Source organism: Gopherus flavomarginatus, chromosome 3 (genome assembly GCF_025201925.1).
Source record: "Gopherus flavomarginatus isolate rGopFla2 chromosome 3, rGopFla2.mat.asm, whole genome shotgun sequence".
NCBI classification, from domain to species: Eukaryota; Metazoa; Chordata; order Testudines; family Testudinidae; genus Gopherus; species Gopherus flavomarginatus.
In genome coordinates, this window is record NC_066619.1 from 97782651 (window position 1) to 97800845 (window position 18195).

The 18195-nt window shown below is 39.5% G+C and overlaps 1 protein-coding gene across 4 annotated transcripts in view; it reads right to left on the bottom strand.

Annotated features, from left to right (window-relative positions):
- Window positions 1–18195, bottom strand: part of TRPM3 (transient receptor potential cation channel subfamily M member 3) — a 611492-nt gene that overhangs the window by 461908 nt on the left and 131389 nt on the right. The gene's annotated exons all lie outside the window — the stretch shown is intronic.

Genomic DNA, 18195 nt, shown 5'->3' on the forward strand with positions numbered 1-18195 from the left:
AGAAATTGAAACTGTAAATAATTAGGGTGTATGGATCAGTAAAGTGGTGGGAAAAGCAAACGTAAATACACTACATAGAGTGCGTTTAATAACGAAAGGTCTCTGAGTCTGTGTAGACAGAGCAGAAGATGGGAGTGGGATGACGCCCTGTCACACTCTCACAATGTTGTGTAAGGAAAGAGCAAATACTTGGATATAGCTTTCTAATGGAAAAAAGTACATTCGAGTACCCCATTCAATGGCATACCCATTAAATTTTTATACATAGCTGTTTGTTATTGGGGGAGCTAGTAGCAACCCCTGTGTTTAGATTATCTAAGACTTTCCACTACAAGAGATTCTTGTGACCCTTTCTTTATAAGATCTCATACCTCTAGAGATTGCAACAGGACATAATATTCAGCAGGGGGTGGGAGGAGCTCTCAGGCTAGACAAATGTGTTTCCTTTATTCCATGAAATTCCATTCAACTTCTGCTGAGACTGTTAAAAATCACCACCGATCTTCTGTTCTCTTGCTTGTGCTCCTCAGGAAAGTTTCAGCAACCTGATAAAATACCTGAACATGAAAATTGTAAGACTGGCAGGCTGCGGCCACCAAAGCAGCAGCGGCACACTGTCCTAGGAGCTCCCAGAGGAGTGAGGGTAAGTTTGTGGATGAGAAGAACCAATCCAACCCTATGTCAGTCCCCTTGTGTGTATGCTTTATGATACAGTCTTGAATTGCGTGATATCACAAGTTTTTCCACAGGACCCCTAGCTAAATCCCAGCACGGGATGGACTCACAAAATGGACAGAATTAAGCTTTCATTGGCAACCATAAAACTAGCATTTCCTAACTTTTGAGTATTTGATTTTGCAACCTAAATAACTTTTTTCATGTAATTGGACATGTAACTCATATATTAATAATGCATATATAAAATAATTCTTTGTGAAGCAGTTAGAGTTGTTAGCCATATACTTAACACAAAGCCAGAAAAAACTGCCTAACAGTACATACCCTTTACTCTTCTGCCCTAGGGTTGCCAACCCTACAGCATTGTTCTGGAGTCTCCAGAAATTAAAGATAATGTCACCAAGTGATCCATGCCCTATCACCCAATCCCAGCTTCTGGCAAACAGAGGCTAGGGACACTATTCCTGCCCATCCTGGCTAATAGCCATTGATGGACCTATCTTCCATGAATCTATCTAGCTCCCTTATGAACCCCATTATAGTATTGGCCTTCAAAACACCCTCTGGGAAGGAGTTCCACAGGTTGACAGTGCATTGCGTGAAAAAAAACAAACAAACAAAAAAAAAACACTTTCCTGTGTTTGTTTCCTGCTACCTATTAATTTCATTTGGCGGCCCCTTGTTCTTGTATTATGAGAAGGAGTAAACACCACTTCCTTATTTACTTTCTCTATATCACTCATGATTTTATAGACCTCCATCATATCCCCCTTAGTTGCCTCTTTTCCAAGCTGAAAAGTCCAAGTCTTATTAATCTCTCCTCAGACAGAAGCTGTTCTATACCCCTGATCATTTTGTTGCCCTTTTCTGAACCTTGTCATGTGATGAAACCTCTGGCAATACTTCCAACCAAAATTGGCAATCTTACTCTGCCCTCGGCACACCTCTGACCATTACAACAATCATCATTCACCTCTGACTATTCCTCACAACTTTAATTCTTCTCCAGCCTCCTCCTTCAGAATAAGATATATTGGAGAAGATTTTATTTAAAACAGAATATTGCGTGTCCCCCGTCCACACAATTAAGGATGTGTGCACTGCACAAACTTTCAGTTATGAAGTACAGTATAAAAGAGCTAAAATGGATCCTACATCTAAATTTTACACTCCCCAAATCCTGCCTGTTGACCATATATACTCAATCTCTCTACTAAACTGTAGAGACACAAACAAGATAGGAAATATATATGTAAACTATGAAAAGCTAGATGGCCATGAAAAACATTCAGCCAGAGATCAAATTTAAAAACTTCTTATAAACATATGAAATGAAAAACAAAAACTACAAAGAAAATGCAAAAAGCCTAAAAACTAACCCTTCATTAAGCATCACACTGATTGGCATGTTCTTAGAAAAAAGACAGAAATTTCCCCTCCCCACCCCCATTGCAAGCTCACTTTTTATAGAGTAGTACCAGGTACCTTCATATATTAAATACATACACACACATACACACACACACACACACACACACACACACCCCGCCTTCTGCAAATTCTTATTATTGTGTTTAGAACTTTATGATTATTTTGAAAAATGGTCTCCCCAAGACGATAAACTCAAGCGCATATTATATATTTCCACTTGATAGACTTTTTGATCTTACTGCAGCAGCAGAGCCGTCACAGCTTCTAAACTCCTCAAAATTAATTGCTCATGATAAAAGCAAAGGATGGCAGAGCATAAAGGTGTTGGAACATCTAGTTTTATCAGACTAATTTGGGTCAAATAAAGAGGTTTGATTTATAATTTTTTTTAAATGTCTCATTCCCTTCAGAAATCTAATTCTCTTCTACCCAAAAGACAGTGCAATGTAACAGAGCAGTAAAGTAACAGCAGTTATCAGTAAAGTTAAAGCAACACAAAGTAGTACAAATTACACACAATTCTCCATATTTTATGAGAAACTCAGCAAATTTTTAGCTATGCCAAGGTTTTTGTCTGAACATTACATGTGCAAATTGGTAAAAGTGATGTCCTCTTTCACCAATCCTTCATAAAATAACTCATCTGTCTATGACATCTTACAAAATATGCTTAAAATTTTGTGGAGTAGGAGAAATATAGTGGTGCAGCATAGCACAAAGTATTTGCTGTATTCTACTCCAAACATCATCTGAAGAAAGGGGTGTTAGCAAGCCAAAAAGGTGGCCACATATTGTTCATCCTATACCTAATCTTCTCACAAGCCAAAACTTCAGCATTCACCTGCCCTAATTATATTGTTAATGGTATTTGCCATATTGACTGTACAACATCAGGCTATGCTGACTGATGAATACTTGGATCTCTTCTCCCAAAGTAGAGCATGCAAACATGGCAACCTCCAACTTATTCATGGGATATCATGGCCATCTATTTAGGTATTCATATCTTTTTTTGTCCTATTAAAATTAATCTGTTTTAAGTTTAATTTTAAAAACCTAAGTATGCATATCAATAATAATGCAAAAAAGATGATAATGTTGGCATTTTAATAACCCAGTTACTAAAATATCTACCTTTGCTTTGTCAAAATTCTGAAACCGAGGTTAGAAGATGCAGTATTGATATTCATCCATTGTGTAGCACACCTACAGAAATCCCAAATGCATTCAATTTTGGGGATTCTGAAAACTAACAGAATATCAAGATATGCAGTGTAGGCCTACATGCAGCAAGAGTGCTCTTTCATTAAATGAACATTGTAATTTATAAAAGCACTCTGTGGGCAAAAGCAGCCACCATCCCACAGCAGAGTGGACAATTTTTATGTTAATTTCACCCACAGAACAGCACCAGGAAAATTACTTTTTTGTCTAGTACAGATATGTGAATTTTGTAAAGCATGTGTTAAAAACAGAAATAAGTTAGGAATAAAAGCTGAGTTGGGACATACAGACAAGGATTCAGATTTATCTATCATTTCACAAAAATGAAACAGACACAAGAGTTCTGGGAGCAGACATTTTGCCCTGAAGGTGACAATTAGCCAGAGCATTCATCTGCAGGATTGTTCTTTAGTTTTACTATTCAAAGTTCAAATTCTACTCACAGGGACTCGTGAATCTTATTCACATGGTCAACAGGACTCATTGCTGCAACAGAGGAATCTTGAAAAGGGATCAAAAGCCAAACTAAAGGACAAAGAAGAGCGGCAGACAGTAATCAAACAGAAGAAAGGATTTGTCTCATACATACAGACAGCCAAGTAAAATTAATTTTAAGGATTGCTGTGGAAAGCAGGTATAGTATTGTTGCAATTTTATTTGGAGATCAAAAGTTGTAATATGATTGTGTGCATGCATGTTATGTTATATCACATATATTGGAAAAGGTAGCTCTCCAAGCTCTCCTCCTCCTCCACCCCACCAAAAATTAAGACCAATATGGCTGTTCATCCATCAGCATAGTTAGGAAATTAGAAAGAGACCTATATTGTAGTCTTATCTACCAATACAGGATCATCCAGTTTTTTTTTTTTTTTTTTTTTTTTTTACTGCTTTTTCCAATCTTGTTAGACTGGCACCAGATGACCTAAAACACACATTTTCTTGCTCTTTTACCTGTCAAACCCTCTGTTACAAAACGACTCAATGGATGAGCTGCAGAATAAGGCCCAGATCCTGAAAAGACTTAAACACTTTCTTGACCTTGTGCATGACCAGGCCCATGGATGCCACATACATAAAGCTAAGTCTCTGCAGGATTAGGCCCTAATAAGAAACATGCTAACTGGAAAACATCTTTGCTTCTATCAGTTTATATAAGTAGTAAACCCAAATGGTATTTGGGTCAACAGATTTCTAAATTTATGCCAACTACTATTTTCAGCCCCCTCCCCTCCCCCCCAATTGTTTCTGTAAATATTAAAGAGTCACAATTAACTTGAAGTTTTTTTTAATAGTTATTAGTAGGGATGGCCAGCAATCAAGAATTCTGTTTATGCAAACAAATGTCAAAACTGAAATTTTTCATTCCACAGAGCAACAAAAACACCTTCTGAATTTTTTCATGGAAGAACTCTACAGAAAGACACCAATATAGCCAAACCCTAGTGCCCAGATCACTCACTTGGAATGTAGGAGACTCAGGTTCAAGTTTCTGCCCTTTCTGATCCTGGTCCACTTCATATAAATAATTCAATGTTCAGTGGTTCAGAGAGAACGTGACTGACTCTATAGCCCAGTGGTTAGGGCACTTGCCTAGCATGTGGGAGACCTCAGTTCAAGATATTAATCAGATATTACACCTGTCCCAGAGCCCGTCTGCCAATGTTTGTGGTTTTACATCATATTTTCCTATTTTTAAAAAATATTCTTCTCTTCCTCACTGCTGTGTAAAAGACTTACGGGTTTGCCTCAACAAATTATTCACCGTGGATTCTCTGCCTTTCCAGTTCTTGGATCAGGTAGGAAGGCAGGAAGGCTGAGCCCCCAACTCTCTGCTGCTCTAGTTACTGGAACTGAGGAGAGAAGTAGAGAGGGAGTGAGCCAGGGTTCTCATCCTGGCAGCCCCCCAGAAAAGCTTTTGCTGTTTCACTGGCAGAAACAGAAATTGGCAGGAGCCTTCCAGCTGGGCAGCCAGGGAGATAAAATTCCTATTTTTCCAATAGAAAAAGCACATTTTGTTGGCAATACTTAAATGCTCGGTGAAAGTTTTGGTTTCACAAAAAGGGATTTTTGTGGTGGGGTGGAGGGAGGAATTCAGACAAAAAATTTTCAACCAGCTCTGATAAATAAATAAATATGGGAGGATGTTTACGAGTGGTGAGATAGATAGAGATAATTGAGGAGAAGTGAGCAAGAATATTGCAGGTGTCCTGGGTTACCAACATATAGTAAATATAGTAATACTCCAGGGATTGAATGACTCTGGAAAGGGCGTGAAAATTGGACAGGCATTGGAAAACAAAGATTTGGTATTAAATAAAGAGTCACTATGAGGACTGTAAAACATTTTATTAGAGAATTCCAGTGTTTGGGAAATATATATATGTAAGATAAGTGTTTGTGGAATGCCTGAAGGCAGAAACTAGAGAGAGCAAGAAGGCAGTAAAGAGCGAACTCACCGAACTGAAAGAATATATCAGGCCTGTTTCTCGTCAACTGTTAAAGGACACTATTTATTCAAATCCTCTGCACTTTAATTTACACATTTGAAGAACTGACTCACATAGTGATTACATTCAAAAAGAAAGTTGTGATGATCCCACTAAATATGAAGTGTTCATAGACCCGATAGATGTGGGGATATCAAAATGTACATAGCTTCACCTTTCCCATGGCTATCATGCAGCGTTTATCTGTCATGCCTGAACAGAATGCCTCTGAAAGACAGCACTCCTATGCTTTGCATCACCAGACACACAGACAACTGGACTAAGAGGTAACATCAACCTGTGCCTGAACTATGATATATTACGTCTCAGCATTCTAAAGTGACAGGGAATTTTTCCCCCCCTCCTGTAAGCATAACCCTCAAGTGTGATAACTACCAGAAATAACCTATGGACAATATGTTGCCCTTAATACTCCACTACTTCCCCAAATGTTATCACAAAAGATGCCAATAGCTGATGTACAAGCACCCAGGGTGAAACTCTCCATAGAAAGGAGTTAAATATGTCATGCAGTAATTGCACCCAGGAAGTTGTAAAGGGGTATTGTAAAACACTCTCCTTTGCGTGGTCATGGCACACACTCCAAAAGGTAGAATAGATGTGCAGGCTCACCTGAGTCCCAAACAGCTTCAGTGAGTGGACTTGGAGTAGAGGTATCCAGGTGTAAAATGCAAGGACTGGGACAGGAAGAGGAGATGTGTTTGTGAAGAAATGTAATTTGAGAGACACAGAGGTGCAAAACAGTTTCTCCTGGGGACAGGTTAGAGGTGCCTTACCAAAGGTTTCTGCAGTAAAGAGCTGTCTGTGTGCAGTATGTTACTACCCTGTCCAAGGGAACAAGACGTCTGTGAACTCTGCATACAAATTACACTAAAAACACCTCATCACAATTTCTACTCTGTACAGGAAACTGACCTATAAGGCCCCACAACTCTGCATTTCCCTGAGTAAAATTTATAAAAGTGCTTAAGCGATTTAGGCATTTTTAGACAGGTGACCCATCTTCATTTCAGTCTAGTATTTCAGACAAAAATATTTACTAACTTTGAAGAGCTTGAACACCAACATAACATAAATCCACATAGTGCTGTATATAAAGTCCTTTAATCATTCCTGATAAGCTTGTTTAATCTTCCCTCACTCAATGACAAATGATTAAAAGAGCTAAATATAGATAGCTTGACTAAGAGATGACTAAGAATATGTTGCTGGGTTTTTGTGATTTTGTTTTTCGTGGGGAGGGAAAGATGTCAATAACATACAAATATTTGAAATGTGTATAAATACCAAGAACAACAACAATTTTGGGGGTTTCAAGCAAGTTAACTAAGAGTAATGCGATGAAGTTAAGAAAAAAATTATTATTATTACTACTTGTATATTCAAGACACCTAGAGGCTCTACTCAGAGACCAGGACTCCACTATGCTAGGCACTGTATACACAGAGTAAAAAGAAAGCCCCTACCTGAACGGGGTTCTTGGAAAACTTCCTGACAGGGATTTGTATCATGTTGGATTACTGCTTCCTAAATGGTAGGAGCACCATCATTTGGAACATATAAACTCAACTGGGCAGGAGGGGAGTTAGAAAGTGTTTTACGGGGAACAATCTTATGCTTTCATGGGAGGCTAGCCTGGACAACTAGAAGTGCAACATTGGCGCAGCTATACTGAGGCAGCTGCGCCACTGTAGCATGTCTAGTGAAGACGCTCTACGCTGATGAGCACGCTGATAGCATAATAAATCCACCTCTGCGAGAGGTGGTAGCTATGTTGGGGAGAGAAGCTCTCCTGCTGACGTAGTGCTGTTCATGCCGGTACTTAGGTCAATGTGACTTATGTTGCTTGGGGAGTGGTTTATTCACACCCCTGAGCAACATAAGTTATACTGAAGTAAGTGGTAGTTTAGACCTGGCCTTAATATTGAAGGTATAGACAAATCCAAACAGTTTTTTTTTTAAAATAAATCTGCTACCTCCCTGAAGTGTTTGATTTAACCACAATATCGACACACATGATTCTAAAAATGAGTCCTGAACTGCTCTTAAAAAAAAAATCTCTGGACATTGCCTTCACACCCAAATAATTGTTATTACAGAATGACCACTTTTGCATGTGAAATATCAGCAAGTGAATATGGATACAGCTACTCTCTTTATATATATTAAGAATAAGTTCTGGTTTGAGGGTTTCTGTAGTCAGCAAGTTCCTCCTTATTAGTTACCATTGCTGCAACAATCTCTTTGCATTCCTCAATTCTACTGTACTTCAGAGATTACAGCATTAAAATTATTGGCACATGGCAGAGAAAGAAGGCATATGTAGCTAAAAATTCCCTGTTTGAACTTGCTTTAGTGCTTTCATGTCTGTGGTATTCACACAGTCTTTCCCAATACAATAATTAAGCAGTAATCCATGCTACCCCAGAGTACTGGGGCTTCCCCAGCCTCTTCTATTAATGCTTGATATTTATAGATTTTTTCCAAATGTTAATTTATCTGTACATTGCTACTATATTCAAAGTCTAATGTCTCTTGAGGTGGGGTATAGAGTAGGAAGTTCTTCATCACATCACGCAAACAGCCTAAAATGATTAAATAATACATAGCTTGCTTCCCCTCAGCAATTCTCTCAGTGGCACAGTTGCAGTGCTTTTCAAAATGCTGTTACAGTATGAGAAGCTATTGTAAGAAATGCATTTTCTCTCAACTCCTCCCATATCGAATTTGCTCATTTTGTGAGTAAAGATTATTTTTCTGACAGCCAGATCAGTAACAAACTCAGGCTCCCCCACCCCTCATATTCACTAGTAATGAGAATTCCTCAGTCAGAATTAACTGACAATTTTGTTGAGGATGCATGAGGCAGACTAAATCCAGGCCATTTTTCCATCATGATATTGGCTCTGCAGTGCTTACAGTAGCAAAACACTTAGGTGTGTTGTGTAAGGACTTGTCTACACTTGCCAGTAGATCAGCACTGCTGCAATCAATGCAGCGAGTATCGATTTTAGTGGGTCTCGTGAAGACATGCTAAATCGATGGAGAGCACTCTTCCATCGATTTGCGTGTGCCATCTCCCCGAGAAGTGTAAGGGAAGTCAACAGGAAATGCTCTCCCATTGACACAGCGCAGAGTAGCCATTGTGGTAAGTGGCTCTAACTACATTGACTTCAGTTACATTATTCACATGATCTAACTTATGCAACTTGAGTTAATTTACCATGGTAGTGCAGACCAGCCCTAAGAATGTATCATTTTTGCAGTCATATATTGGCTATAACCACAATTCAGGTTACTCACCGAATCCCAATGGAAGCCTCAGATTACAATGGTAATCCAAGAGGGATTGTAGAGATGGCCAAATTTTCAGTCACTGAGAATACCACCATTTTATATTGGAATTGGAAAAGGTTCAGAAAAGGGCAACAAAAATTATTAAGAGTATGGAACAGCTTCCATTTGAGGACAGATTAAGAAGTCTGGGGGTTTTCAGCTTGGAAAAGAGATGGCTAAGGGGAGATATGATTGAGATCTATAAAATCATGACTGGTGTAGAGAAAGTAGATAAGGAAGTGTTGTTTACTACTTCTCATAATACAAGAACTAGGGTTCACCAAATGAAATTAATAGGCAGCAGGTTTAAAACAAATAAAAGGAAGTATTTCTTCACACAACACACAGTCAACCTCTGGAAATCCTTGCCAGAGGATGATGTGAAGGCCAAGACCATAACAGGGTTCCAAAAAGAACTAGATAAATTCATAGAGGATAAGTCCATCAATGGCTATTAGCCAGGATGGAAAGGAATGGTGTCCCTAGCTTCTGTTTGCCAGAAGCTGGGAATAAGCGACAGGGGAGGGATCTTTTGATTACCTGTTCTTCATTCCCTCTGGGGCCCCTGCCATTGGCCACTGTTGAAGACAGGATACTGGGCTAGATGGACCTTTGGTCTGACCCACTATGGACATTATGTTCTTATAATCAGCCCTTATGAAATCAAGAAGAGTAACATGAGATTTCCAGCTATGTCACTGAAAACCTAGAAGTCCCAAAATTGTTCAGCACTTCAACACTGCACGTAGCAACTGCTTATAACTTCCTTAACAGCTAACAAGCATTCTCCTTTTGAATGCTTCTTGAATCCCACTTGTAATTTAGCAGTGAAATTAACATCAATTTAATCTAATAAATGGATTTTCAATCTGTGAAGAATCTGCTGCTATTGCAGTATGATGCAAAACTGCTTCTATCTAGAACATTAGTTCTACCCCTATAACTGCAGAAGAATAATCACTGGCTATCTGCAATGGTATCACATTAGTAGGCCCCTGGCAAGTAGGACACAAAACTATTGCAGTTTGCTGCCAAGCAACTTGTCAAGTTTGAGTCACACAGATGTCAGATTTTCCTTTTCAGCACTACTTTGGATTAAATAAATCCAAACAGCAGTCTATCAATTCCATGATATTTTCATGCAGCATGACAGCAGCACTATGCCAGCTTCATTACACTGCACATATATTTATGAAGGTCCCATGACTGCTTTAGCAACAAATTAACCTGGCATTATTACAAAGTCATTTGTTTTCAGCAGTCCCTTTATGACATGAAATTCCATTGCATAAGGGACTTCTCTGTCATGGGCTAGCTCACAATACTGTTCCATTCATGCCCTCTCTTCCCCCCCCCCAACCATCTCCGTAAAAATAAATGTGTTCATTTTAAATATTCCTCCATTTTGAAATTATGATATACTTCTAATGCCTCGTCATTTGTACTCTCAGAGAAACCCAGGCAAAGATTCCCAACGCTAAAAATTCTGTACTCATTCTCAGTTTTCTTCTCTAGGAGATACCACCAGGATTAACACAAGGAGCTAGATCAGCAGGCAAAATGGTAGACCATTTACCTTACATCCCTTCATATCTTCAAATAGTTTTTTATTTTATGAATGTTTCAGGGAGTTAACACTGCCTCATGGATCTTTACATTAAAGAGAAGGTGCAAGCCATATAAAAGTAAAGGGATACTATCTTTCACATGGTTATTTTCAGCCATTGCCTTTGTTGAAAGCATCCATTGATTAAACCAAAGTTGCCTCTGTGTGGTGTGATTCCATTAACAAAGATATTTTCAAAATATTTGCATTTCATGAGTGCTATTATAGATGTAATATAAACACGTACAAAAAAGCACATCTTATTCTCCATTGCCCTGGATTACTGGTGAGCTAGTGCCATTCACTGAATTTAGACCGTTTAATAGAAACATCCATCACACATCCCTAACAATTATACTAAAGGTTTGTTTTTGTTTTGTTTTTAGCTTTCAGAAAACATTTGCTACTCTCACATAGTATCTTTTTCAACTTCTGATTAAGAAAAAAAAACATTTTCTGCCTTTATGTAAATGTAATAAAAATACATATTTGAACAGGAGGCCTTAGGAAATGATGCTAATAAAAGCTGTAGGTGTTAAAATATTAGTGGCACAATATAAATGCCCACTAACAAACCTTGCTTATGAACATTATTCCCACTTTGGTTTCTGCAGTTCATTTACAGTCTGTTTTGCAGCTGTGCTGTATACCCACATCTACCACTTAAATCATTGGGAGCTGCAGGTGCTCACTCCTCTGAAAGTAAGGACATCAGTGGCTGGCGCTCTCATTCTCTCTCTGGGTTATGAGATCTGAAATCTAGGATTACTATTGGTCTTGTTTTCCTTCCGTAAGTGCAGTTTAGTGCCAAACTCCAAGAACTATTTTTCATTCACACCTTTGTTTTCCGCAAATCAGTAACTCATGATATTATCTGAAATTTTGCAATGAGTACAACCTTTTCTTTGTTTTAACAGGGATCACGGGGTCCACTCACTGCTAGTGGTGCCTTCTCCTGGCCAGGATTAGCTCTGCCAGGTGCTGCCCTCCTATGATCCCTTCCCATTGTCCTGTCACCCCCAGATCCTTCTCGCTCCAGGAACCGCAGCCTTGTGAATTTGTGACTCAGCCCTCCAGTCACTATATGGAGTTATCCAAAGTTTTTCCTCACAAACAGTCTCAGACAGTCTTCTCTGGCCCTGCTCTGATGGTGCTACTTCCCCAGCGGCTGGTAGGGGAACCCAGGCCCACCCACTATTCTGAGTTCCAGCCCAGGGACCCTGTACCTGGCAACTGTAGTTTGCTTTCCCTCACGGCTCTTTCCCTATATTCCTTACTACAGCTTCTGGTTCCCTGTCTCCTCCCCCCTTCTCTGGGTGTACTAGCTCAAACTCCCTCCTCCCAGGGAGTAACTACTGAACCCTGTAGCCTCAAACACCCCTCCAGACAACTTCTCCTACAGTTCCTTTCTGTTGCTAGCCTCCTAGCTTTTTAAGCCTGGCCCATTTCCTCCCACATCTGGATTTCATAAGCAATTTAGGCTTCAGCACTCCCTGGCTCTCTTCCAAGTGTGGTCTTTAGGTTAATTGGCCTAATTTACCCTTTCAGCCTCAGGTGGGGTGGACACCCCATCACAACAGGGAACTCCATTTTTCACATGAAATCCCTGAAGCAGGGATGGGCAAACTACAGCCTAGGGGCTGCATCCATCCCTTCAGATGTTTTAATCTGGCCCTTGAGCTCCTGCCAGGGAGCGGGGTCTGGGTATTGCCCCACTCCACGTGTGCCATGGCTCTGTGCAGCTCCCAGAAGCAGCAGCAGCAGCACGTCCCCACTCCGGCTCCTACATGAAGGGGCAGCCTAGGGCTCCATAGCCTGCCTCCACCCCAAGCACCGCCCCCGCAGCTCCCATTGGCCGGCAACTGCAGCCAATGGGAACTGCAGGGGCGGCACCTGCGGATGGGGCAGCACACACAGCAACATCATGCTGCGTCCGGGAGTTGCCCCAACCCTCTGCCCCAGCCCTGATCCCCCTCTCGCCCTCCGAACCCCTCAGTCCTACCCTCCTGCACCCCAGAGCCCACACCATCAGCCAGAGCCCTCAAATCCCACCCGCACCCCAACCTCCTGTCCCAGCCCAGAGCTCCCTCCCACACCTTGAGCTCCTCATTTCTGGCCCCACCCCAGAGCCCACTCTCCCAGCCAGAGCCCTCACCTCCTCACACACTGCAACTCCCCAATTTCGTGAGCATTCATGGCTCACCATACAATTTCCATACCCACATGTGGCTCTCTGGCCAAAATGTTTGCGCACCCCTTCCCTGAATTGTTCTCTCAAAGGTCTAAAGAGTTTGGAATAATCAAACAAACATTTTAAATGTACTTTATTAAATATCAAATATTTTACATGTTCAAACTTCTCCCTGAAAGCTCTTCAGGGTGGAGATGAACCAGAAATATCACATCTGAACCTCTGATCTTTCAGAGTTCAAATAAAATGAGACAGGATCTAAACTACCCTTGGTTGTGGTCTTGAAAACCAAACCCTTATCAACTAGGTTTCACAGATGTGGAATACACGCCACTTTAGCCCCATCTCTATCTGAAGGAGAAATGAGAAAAAAAATGGGCATATTTAGCGGCACAATCTTTTCCCAAAAACTTTGGCTAAGGGAAGAATTACGGTGAAGTGGGAAATTCAAAACTAAAACCCACATTTTTCAAAACCAACCCTGATTCTGCCCATCTGTTCATATATTAAACAAAATCATCTCTTATTTTTGGAGAGATGAAGAAATTGGGCACACTAAGTGGAACAGATTCTCACTGTCAGATAAAATTACAATACTGTACACATGCAATTGTATCTATACTTTTTGCAACTAAAAATTTACAACAGGATTTTTGGGCAGTACATTGGCTAATGCTTATTTTTAAGCCTTCTCTCTCTCAAAAGATTAAAGAGACCAAAATTAAGCAAGTGTGTGGAACCTTCTCTTAAAGATCAATCTGCTCTTGCTGCTATTTTAAAGGATCACCTCATTAGTCAAAGATTAGTATGTACTATCAGGACATAACATTTTTCATTTGCATAGCATACTACAGCATCTGCAGACTGTACCATGGGGCCATTGCAAACCACTGGGTGACAAAATAACTTTTAATGAACTGATATAGGAGCAATAATTATGGGGTTTATATTCTGCATACATTAATCAACATTGTGAAAACTGAGCATTATAAATCCACAAATTGTAATTATTTTAAATTATAAATCCACTAATGCTGTATTTCAGTGCCTGGGGACTATGATCAGTGGTGCTATATGAATATCATTAATACATAGATAAGTATTGAAATACTATTGTTAACTAGCTACCAGTTTTAAGGCTTCCATTTTAACAGTAATATGTATCTGATTAGATCACAAGGATTAGCATAAATCCCAGATGTTAAACTGCAATTTGAATGTGTAAAACAACTGTCCGCTATAACTCTTCCATGAGTTACACATAAAATGCTGTTACTCAGACACTACTTTTTTATGAACATTCAAGAAAGAGCACTCTAATGACATCTCAAGAGAAGAGTAAATTTCAAGCAAAGTTTTGCTATCATGTAAAGAAAATTACTCAGGGATCAGAAAAGAAGGAGAGACTAAAGGTCCAATAAAGATTAGTTTAATTAGTTAAAAAGAAACTTTAGATATATAAATACTTTGCAAGACAGTAAATATGTTGGGGTACCTTCCCACATTTCCTGTTTCCTGTTAAGAGGAGAACTGATTGACCTGAAGCTGTATCAGACAGTTCTTCCACAAAATGCCCTCCTATGCACCTGAACACCGATTTGATTAGCTACTGAGAACACTGAATAAGTGTTTCACTGCTGAAAGCAATGGAAGAAGCAGCTGGATTAAAAAAGATCATCGGAGTCCTATATGCCTCAGGACTTTGGTCATAAAAGAGTTTACTTCATAGTAATGTGGAAAGGACAATTTCTTTTACAGTTTTTGCTTTCCCCCATTTTTAATCAATGACATGATTTCAAAAAGCAAGAAAGAGAAACCACCACCATCACCACAACCATAGGAAAAATAGCTACCATAAAAATACACAGCATTTCATTGTCTGCAGAGAATTTGACACTTCATATTAGTGGACAGTAGGCATCCTACATAATTATTGCCAACTACAATGTTATTACTGTAGGAGTTCTTTGAATCAGATTCATTCCAGAATAAAGAAAAACCTCAAAATGTCTTTAAAATTTTGAATAACCAGGCAAAAGTGAGGTTGCTTTTACACTTGCCAGCAGAATTCCTTGTTGTTTTCTTCTGCTTTTTTAAAAAAAATCTGGTAATTTTAAAGTGTCATTTGCAAGACTTATTAATTCTGCTAGAAAACGGTTTGGATCTTAGACCCAAATCTTGCATAAGGATTCACCTCTGTGTACCACTGAACTCCCCTTGAAAACAATGCTCTTTGCAGCACCTGAAGTTTAATCCTAAGCCTCTTTATTGTTGTAAACTGAATTCAGACTTCAGACCATATTTTAAGTTCAATGTTTGCATTTTATTTCTTTTGCTTTGTAGTTAGAGGGCTATATTATGCATAAGGATCGCCTCCTTGGTTAGATTGCTGTGGTAATCTTAAGATTTATTTGATTACATTTGTAAAGCACCTAAATGTTGTACAGTGAAATAATACAAGACAATAAATTTTAAGAATAAGAATCAGATAGCTTGAATAAATCACCAGCTAGAACCAGGGCCAAAACAAAGGGAAATCCAGTAATTGGGATACTCTCCAATATCTTTCTACATAATATTAACCACATTTATGCAACTCTACAGGGTATGTTTCTCTCTCATATCAATTTTACAGTACAAGCTAATACAGATGGACTCGTGCAAATTCTAAATTATCCATTTTAAGGGAGAACTCAAATTTTCCATGGTGGTGGTGGTTAGGTGTTGGCAACAAAGGGAAGAAAGCTACAAAGGATACAGAAAACATCCACAAGAACAACCACCAGGTTATATGACAAGGTGGTCAGTTTGGGAAAGTGATTTTTGTATGGCTTGTTAATTGGTGACATGTGTCCATTTTAACAGATTATGTTGTATGAAAATGCCCATGTAATAGGAATACATCTACTGCTGCTGTTTCAGATACCTGCTCCCCACCACCCCCAAAACCGAAAAGGCCTTCTCCTATAATAAAGATTGACTATAGTTTTGATCTAAATTGAAACTTCACTCAATATTGGGTGACACCTGAAGAAATGTATTCTGCTTGCCTCCCTACTAATTAAAACGGGCTTTTGGGAATAACAATAAATATGATTTTTTTCTCTCTTAAATCTACACAGAAACTTTCAGCTCAATAGGAAATGATGAAAAACCTTGCAATCAAGTTTTGTACCATAGCTGCCCAATAAACAATGTTTGCCGCTATTACGTCAAATTATGCTGTCAAAAGTAAAGGAACACTCAGTGCTAACAAAAACAGTAAAATAGTCCAGCGCGACTTTTATGGGTGCAGAGAGGAAGGAGAAAGGGAGAATTATTTTTCCAAGGTGTAAAGTAGATCTAGAATATCTCCTCCACATGAAACACAAAAGAATTGCTGTTGCGTTTAAGGCCTTTATGGCCTATCATTGCACAAGTTATCTCTCATAAATTATTGAAATCTCAGCCCTTGCCTTGGCCAGTGACACCAGCCTTCATTGCCCATTTGTTAAATTTTCAAACAAGGATCTGCCTGCTTTTTCCGATGCTGCCTGTCAAGCATGGGAGAAGCTACCTAATAACATTCACAAAACCACCTCATTGTTCTCATTCAAATACCCCCTTTAAAATACACCTCTGCCATGATGTCTGCTATGACCAGTGTTCTCGTTACGCCAACCAGTGTTCTCATTATTACCTTAAACTTTCCTTATTCTATACGAGCTGTCTTCATTATTTGTTTAGTATAGTGCCTACACTTGAAATGCATGATTGGGGCCTTTAGACACTACCTCAATACCAATTTCAGTGAGAGGCACAGAAGAGCTGATGGAAAATGCCAAGCAGAAAGAAGGAAAAGGAACATGGAAATAGAGGGAAACCAAGAAATGGTGGATGAGAAAGAGACAAGGTAATGGAGAAATAGGGAAAGGAGAGGACAAAAGCAAGGAAAAAGCATATGCAACTTCACTTATCTGTATTTCTACATTTGATTTAAAATCTTTGGCAGAAAAAGGAAGTTGAAAGCAAGGGAAGAGTTTAATCACCACCCAGAGGGGTAGAGAGAGAATTTTTACGCTGCATGACCCTGTGAGGAAAGGAGGCACACACTAGCCATTTTATTTTTCTAATCTGAGCACTGCATAAATTATAAGTTCTTGCTTCATAACATTCTTCACTGGAATGAAGGAGAGAAGCAATTCAGTAGAGATGGATAGGGCCAATTAAGAAGGCATCTGCAATACAAACAACTCAGATTATTGGCAAAATCAATTCATAATTAGATAGTACACAATTCCAGAGCTATGAAAAGCATATTTGCAGAGAAATTAGAGGGGAGAAAGGAGACTATCTTCAGTGATAAGAGATGGCTGTGGCCTTTAAGTCTAAGGGTCAAGAATGAATCCTTTCTATCACTTAATTCAAGACTGCAAAATGAGTAAAGGGAGCTCTAATTGAAAAGCCGTATGCATTTCTACATAGCATGTTCCACATTAACACAGATAGATTGTGAGGATTCCTGGCAAAGGCACACTGGAGTGATAGTGGGGGTCAGAAGTGGGTGCATACAAGATGCCTCTGAGCCTACAAAAGGGCCAATCACTGTAGAAGAGACTGTGAATCGGGTCTGTTTGATGCCTCCTTCCCTGACTCCTGCCTGTTAAGCATGTCACCCAAAAGGCGGCAGAGAAGGGGGAGGAGGAGCTGGGCAACAGCTCCCCCCATCTCTACACTGTCCCACAGACTGAAACTACTCCACATACATCATTAAGCATTTCCAGGAGCAGCTCTGCACTCCCCTCATAGGATAGTGTGTGAAATGCATCATCTAGGTCAGAGGGTGTAGGCAGTCAATCTTGAAATCAAGCTATATCCATTCAAACAATTAGAAAAACAAGATTATTATTGGCTACAAACATCACATCAACCTGCTTACTGTTTACAACTAAGCATGACATATTACACTTATCGAAGTCAGAATTCAGATCCTCATCTATTATACCTTCTTGGTCAGCTCTAAGAAATCCTCAGTTGCCTGCACTTATGTCCAAACCCAGGATCAGAGTCACTCAACTCTCTGGTCATGTAACTTAACTAGTTCAAAACTCATTTACTGGAAAGTCTACTTGAACAAAAGCATAGTCCAGCTCTGACCTCAGATACTAGAGTTTAGGTTTGGGAGTGGGGTGAGGCATGCCTGGAGGGGAGAAAGCCCTGTAAATTATGGAACTTCTTTT